This window comes from Symphalangus syndactylus, chromosome 9, assembly GCF_028878055.3.
Source record: "Symphalangus syndactylus isolate Jambi chromosome 9, NHGRI_mSymSyn1-v2.1_pri, whole genome shotgun sequence".
NCBI lineage: Eukaryota > Metazoa > Chordata > Mammalia > Primates > Hylobatidae > Symphalangus > Symphalangus syndactylus.
The window spans coordinates 103,102,646-103,110,541 of NC_072431.2; positions in this window are offsets into that span (position 1 = coordinate 103,102,646).

Consider the following 7,896-nt stretch of genomic DNA (forward strand, 5'->3'; position numbering starts at 1 on the left):
ATTTTCCTTTGTGGATCCTGCTCTATCTCGGGACAATTTTTCCTTTCTAATGAATGACAGTGTTGGATTTGAACGTTTGGCAAAAGGTATCTGAGACTCAGAACAGCTCGTTATGTCACAATGAAGGCAAATATATGGTCCATAAAGTTTAGATCTCAAGAAAGCACAATTACTCTCTCAACAACGTGTGATTATGAGACCTATAGTTAACTACCTTAAAATATAACTCTAGGAAATAGCATCAGGCTTCAACAGGCTCTGCAACCTCTGGGTTTCTTCTTTTAATCCTTATTAGTCATTTTAATTTCAGCTTTTTAAAAGTCTTCATCCAATTGCCCTTCGGGAACAATAAAGTGGCAATTAGGTATGACAAAGGCATGGAATAGACACAATTACTTATTGCCATAGTAAAAGAAAAAAGATGGGTCTATGAACCTATCAAGTCAATCTGCAAAATGGAATGGGTTGCTGGACCGTATGAAAATGTATCCAAATATTTGCAGAATATATTTTTGGCTACCTCCCTATAGAGATTTTAAACTGTTTTCTTTTATCAGAGAATTTACTACCATTACATTTTATATTAATTTAGTGACTTTGATCAGACAATCATCATTTATTTGCCTAAATTACCAGTCCCTTAGTACTTCATCAGCAAATGGAAATATTTCATAGAACATGAGGCAAAGCCTCTAATTACTATTAGAGTATAATTTAAAGTAACTTCAACAGGTATTGTAATTTTGACCAGTTGAGTTACTAATTTGGAGAATGAATTATCTCTTGGACTCTTTTAATTTCCTGTCTTGTTTAATTGGCAGTGACTGTCCAATTACACATCTGGCATAGTGGTAATATTTGCATCTGCAAATCTTCAGCCAATCATCCAACTAAACCTTGTTGTCAGGTAATAGTTACATGGGTTTGAAGATTTTGATACATTTATGTATCAAATTATTTTTACAATTTGTACCAAATTAGTCATAGATTTTTCTCTTCATGTATCCTTTCTTCATCATTCATCTTAAAATTAGAATTTTTAAAGCAATCTTATTCACATAATTTATCTAGTTTTTCTCCTTTCCCTTGGCTGTAATCAAAAGATTGTCAATCTCAAAAAAAAAAAAACATCAAAGGGATGGCAAAAACTGAAAAATTAAATAATATCATCCAGTGCTGCAAGATGAAACTAGTACAATTATGTACTATTAGTTGCAATGTAAATTATGCAAACTTTTGGAAAGCAACAGAGTTATATGAGTAATAAAATGTCCATGCACTTTGATTTAGTAATGCCACTTCTAGAGTTTTGTCCAGAGGAAATAATTACATAGAAGAAATAATTCTATATTCCAAAAATGTTCTCTCCAATCCTGACTTTAACAGTAGCAAACAACAACACCACAAACAAAAACTGAAACCAAAGAAGTCTAACTGCAGAGAAATATTTAAATCAGCTATGTCAGTAAAATAAAACGTCACTAACTGTTCAACGTGAAAATTATTGACTATGCAGAAGTATGGAAAAAGTCAGTCTATGATAGTAAATGGAATAAGCAAACTACATGTACAATGAGGCAATTGCAACAATTTAAAGATGAGTGCCCATGTTCCTTAATAAAAGGAAGTCCAGGAAGTGCTATGATCTCTTACAGCAAAACTGAAGTGCTTTGGGGGGCTTTAGAAGGAGCTGTTACATCCATCTGGGAGACTGTGGGAGTGGTGTGTGAAATAGGCATTTGAGGGTTCCAGAAAGTAGAGAAGGGCTTACTGTGGAGGGAAAGGTTCCACACCAAGGGAAGATGTGCCATATTCAAGGACCACCAAGGGTTTGATTTGGCTGGATTGTAGGGTGTACACACAGGAAATGTGACAGGGAGAGGCCGGCATCTTACTGTTGAGGACAAAAGGTTTTAATGGTTTTTTTCTGGAAGCAATGAGAGAAGCTGTTTTAGGGTACAGGGAGGCCACATGCTCCAAGCCGAATGAGAACAGGAGGAGCTAAGCTTGAATCCTGTGGCTGTCACGTGGTAACTTTTTGACCTTCGACAAGTCACGTAAGCACTGAGTCCTTGTTTCCTCATCTATACAATGGTATTAATACCTACTTCCTAGGTGACTGTGAGAATTAAAGATAGTGTATATAAAGTACCTGGCACCTAACAGATATCACATAAGCTGTGCTTTTTATTGTTATGAATAAGAGTAATCTGATGTCAGGGAGCAGGGTGGATGAGGGTAAGGAGAAGATGAAGGTGGCATGAGAACCACTGCAGGCACTTACTCTGCTTGACCACACAAAAAGAAATGAAGTCTGAAGAAAGGGGAGGCCGGCAAATGGAAACAACATAGAATCAAGATTCACCGTGGAGGAAGAATCCACAGGACTGGGCCAGGGTGGACCCTGGTTTGCCGAGGTATAAGGGTTATATAGTTAGGGGGCCCTCTTTAAAAACAATTTTTTTTGAGACAGGATCTCATTCTGTCGCCCAGGCTGGAGTGCCGTGATATGATCACGGCTCACTGCAACCTCTGCCTCTTGGCCTCAAACGATCCTCCCACCTCAGCCTCCTGAGTAGCTGGGACTACAGATGCACACCACCACAGTTGGCTAATTTTTAAAAGTATTTTAGTAGAAACAAGGTCTCACTATGTTATCCAGACTGGTCCCCAACTCCTGGCCTCAAGCGATCCTCCTGCCTCAGCCTCCCAAAGTGTTGGGATTACAGGCATGATCCACCACATGATCCTAGGATTGTTTTCAAATTGAAGAACTCTTCTATTAAGTTTCTTTTCTATGCAACTTGTTTTAGACGTGCTCACTAATTACAGTCCTTCTACAGGTTTGTGCCCTGCAAACACAGGATGATAAATTCTATTTCATATTATTCTTTTAAAAAGTATTGTACATTCACAATTATATAAATTGCGTTTTAGGGTGTATTTCTGATAGGACAGAACTGGTATGTTGACCAGGTGTCAACGAAAAGTGAATCCTCTGCTTCCAATTTCACATGCCTGAAAACAGGAAAACTTTCCACAGACTGTTCCACACATGCACGTCTCGTTCCCCCTTCACACCTGCACAGCACTATACATTTCTAGCCTTGTTTCTTTGTGGCATGATGCCACATAAGTCAGCACAGTGGGTGGTAGGAGTATACTGGAAGCCATTCCTTACACTGGGACGACTAACATTAATCAAATATAAACAGAAGGGTCTTCAAAACACATAAATATGGCCCATTAAACCCAAATAAACACATCCTCAAATTCAATCCAACATCCCCTTAGCCTAATCTCCAAACTGGCATTTGACAAGAAGGGAAGTGTGGCAGAGGAAAAGTTGGACTCAGAAGAAACATCAGCTAAAGTATCTTTTCCAAATTTTACAAAACCTATGGCCTTGTGAACACACCCACGGCCTCCCCTGCCCGAGCCCCCTACCCCACCCCACCCCACCCCACCCCACCCCACCCTACTGCCAGAACTCCAGAAAAGGCCGATGCACTAGAGGGGCTCCACAGTTTAAGCTTCATCTGCTTCTTGGTAGTTCTGTCTCTTAGCAACAATTAGCTGTGGTACGTGGACAGAGAAACAGGAAGTCAGGTTTTGAACCCTAGTGAGGGGGGAAATTATGGTACCATTAGGCAAAAAAGAAGATCAAGATGAAAAGGAACAGGGTTAGTTTAGTCTTGTTATAGAATGTTAGGGAAGACTATAAGAGTAAGTCCTATCTTAAATATGGTGAGTTGAATTTACCTGTAGGACCTCCAACAGAGATGTCAAACAGGCAAAATCACTTAAAGGGATCTGTCTGTGATTCTCTGATTAACCGAAATTATTCCTCTAAGTTCTCAGTCTGCATCTGCAATGCCTGTTTTTTGACCATTTCTCTAATTCCTGACTTCGCCATTCTGTTTTACTGACATAAAATGTACTTGTACTGATCGTTTTTGAACAATAACCCAAAAACCCTGTAGACTGAGATTACTGTGGTCGGTGTGTGGGTAAGAATGTGATATAAAGCTTCAGTAAAATTGCAAAGTCCTGCTTTCTATTCTCTGTTTTAAATAATTCACAGTGCCTTCAGTATTTTAAAAGGGTCCTATGACACAGAACCAGCAGGAATCTCCATTTACTGTTCTCTTTCTGCCAATTCTCCTAGCTTGGGATAAAAATAAAAGAGATGATAGATAGTTCACTTATTATCCTGGTGTTCATTTAGACTATTTTGTCTGCGGTGCAAACAGAGTAATCAGAGGGTGAATCAACAATGAGAATCATTGTGGCTACTGTACGCGACTGTAAATTCATGCTCATTGAGGTTGACGTTGCTTGACAGACTATTTTTCATGTATATTACCTTTGCTATCTATTTGTGTCCTCCTCAATTGATAGTTAATGCATCTTCTGTTATTGTTCCATGTAGCAATTGTGGTTATCTGGTAACAATACAATGATGTAAGAAATTAAATATTAATAGGCAATTTATAAAAGGGCCGAAATTTTACATTCCAATAGATAAAATTGAAAAATGGAACGTGTAAAAGGCTATAAGAATTGGAAGGCTGTTTCTCACTGAATGTATAAATCAGAATCTCTCTGGATCATTTTAGTGTTGTCCAAGGATTAAGAGAAGTTAAAACCAAAATGTCTCCAACTAAAACTGGGTAACATCCAGTCATGAAAAGAAAAACATAAGACAATCTTTGTTTTGCCCTTTTGGGAAAAAGACTCAAATGACTGAACTGATTTCAACTAACAAGACAGAATAAATTTTGGTGAAAAAAAAGAAAAAGATCCGCACCAACTCTAAACCAATCACTTACAGCACTTGATAATGCTTATTTTTAAATCTTTTCTCTTCCCTTTCATGTTTTATTTCTGAGGGAGGCATGGATCTCATGCTAGTTCTCGAATTCATCTGGGTCACATCGGCAGTTTTATAACAGCAGGGAGAAATCTATTGCCACGAAATTCTAAGCTAACTAGATTTAAGGTCCTAATCTCGTCCGCAAAACCTACTGTCATAGAGTTGACTTTCATTCAGCCAGAGCACTGATTGGGCCTCCTGTGTGCCAGCCACAGGCTGGGCAAGGTGATGAGGGCCCAACCTAAGGTGGTAGGGAGAAGGGGACGGATGGTAAATGTTCCAGTTACTTTTGCTATGTTACATTTGCCCCAGAACTTAGTAGCTTAAACAATTAACCATCATTTTATCATATCTCATTATTTCTGTGGTCAGGAATTTGGGGACTGTTCAGTTAGGTGGTTTTCTAGGCAGGGTCTATCATAGTAGTAGTCAAATGGTGGTTGAAGCCAGGTAGTCAGCAGAGGGGCAGAGCAGCTGGGAGCTAGCCAACCATCTCCCTCTCTTCGTGTAGTCCCGGGGCCTCTATGTGGTTCCACCACATGTGCTGGTTTGGGTTTCTCTACAACATGGAAGCCTCGTGGCTCCAAGGCACAAGTGTTCCAAGGAGCAAGGTGGAGGCTAAGTCGCCTCTTGGAAGTTACATGGTTTCACTTTCACCAAATTCTATTAGTCAAAACAGTCCTAGAAGTCTAGTTTCCAGGGGAAGAAATACAGACCCACCTATCAATAGGAGAAGGGTCAAAGAATTTGTGGATGTATTTTAAAACCAGCGCAGTAAGGAATTAGAATCGACAGGGCTTAGTGATTGATTGGATTTGGGGAGTAAAGGACACAGAGTGGAAGATGGCTCAAAAATTGGTGACCTGGGCCAGTGGAAGTGTAATTAACCAAGGTATGGAATTCAGGAGGAGGAACAGGTTTGATGAGAATGAGGTAGGTTCAGGACATGTCTAAGCAAAGATGACCAGCAAGGCAGTTAGAAAGTTATGTCTGGACCCAGGGAGAAAGTTGGGGGACTGAAAGTCTGTGTAGAGAAGGCTAAGCTTCTCTACAAGCTTAGCCTTGACTGTCCCAGGGGAGAGTGTGTAGATCAAGAATAGAAGTCTGTGGACCAAGGGAATTAAATTTTGAGATTATTTGAGTATCTGCAACCACCCCATAGATTATATCTACCCCAAGCAGATATAAATGTGACTGACTCCACAAGGCATGTCCTTAGTGGTGAGTGGATATTGAGTGGGGCTGGCAGCTGGGGGGCCATCATGAGGGTGGTAGGAAAAGACTGGACCAGGGTTGTGGGATCCCAAGATCATGGTCATGTTCTTTCCCTACCACACCTCCTCCCTGCTGTGTGCTTCCTTGTCATAGATGCACTCCATTTAGTTCCCACTTACCAGCTGCCCCCCTCTCCAACCCTTGGTTCCCTTTAATTTTGTGAGTTTTCTCCAGCTCAGGCGTAAGCCACCGTCCTTCCTCCACCCCTGTTTCTCTCCCTTTCTCTTCCCTTCTAAATTCCCGGGCTTCCCCCACCCCTGATTATCTCCCTTCTCCTGTGCTAAGGTCTGGACTGAGACTGATTCTCGGCTCTGCCCATCTGACAGATGGAGACAGACCACTTGTCCATACAGTATGGCATTTCCTAAGCCATTCCTACTGGCTTGCACTATCTTTTTGCATTCAAATATCCACTTCTCCCCACTAAAAAAGAAAAAAAAAAAAAAAAGCTCTACTAGATTCCTTTTGACTTTTATTATTCTCTTCTCAAATATTTGGCACCTAATCACTTAGACTCCAGTTGAATTTGACTTTTCCAGATTTTCATCAAATCACTTGATATTTTCTATCTAACACTGAACCCGTATTTTTAAAAGCCACATCACCTGGCTCCTTGATCTTAGTGACATTCTAAAGATTCACTTGAAAACAGAGTTTTTTCAGCACAAATGTGAGCTCATTTGATTCTGTTAGTCACCCTACAAAGGAGACAGGTTAAATGGGTATTATCATTATTCCCATTTCTACTGATGAAGAAATGGAGGCTATGACAATTCAAGTCACCTGTCCCAAAACATACTGCTGGTAAAGGAAGTAGCCCAAATTTATACCCAGGTCTCCTGTAACACCATGACACACCACACTGCTTCTCAAAGGCCTATTACAGATGACATCCATTATAGTGAGACATTTGGAATAACTTTTAGGTGACACTTATTTTTAATGGAAATAGACATTCTGAAGAATCAATACTAAATCAGGATATCAAATAGATGGCATTATAATCTTGGTCCCACTGAAGGTATTCATCTGCAGGTTTTATTATTATTATTATTTTGAATTTAGGAACATTGACACCTTTATTATAATAACTTTTTTAGGATGACTGGGTTTTGGGGCATTTCTCTGAAATAGCACCTTATTAATCATTAATGGAGTCTTGATTTTTATTTTAATCATGTGCCCAGACATGGAGGGAAAAATGGAGAAACTTCCAGATTCTTGTGGTCAACTTTTTATCCCGTTATTAGAAGAACTCCTTTCTTGTGAGGCATCGTAAGACAGAAAGAGGACTCTCCTGGCTGCGAAGTGAGACAGAAGGACTCAAGCCACTTTGCCTGAGGCCTTTCGTAGTCCTACCTTCATTTAAACACACACACTCACAACCTCTTTTGATTTACACTGCTGTAGCCCAACTGTTTGGGAAAGCTAATGTTGTGGAATCCCTAAGTCATCTGTGACCTAGGTCACTAAAGACAGGAGCAATTTAGTAAAAGTATTAATTGAAACTCTCCTGACAAGCCCTGTTCCTTCAGATAAAGTTACACATCAAACCCACACAGGCCGCCAGGCTATTCTGAGCAGGCTGAGATTTTCAATATCTCATAAACAGGCCCTTCAATCACTACAATCTAATAAGGCTATAATCATCATTGACACTATAATGATTAAAATGAATAAAATCCATTAAGAAAAGTCATGTTGAGTTATTAAAAGTTTCGCTCTGTGTGATATGTAATCTTTTA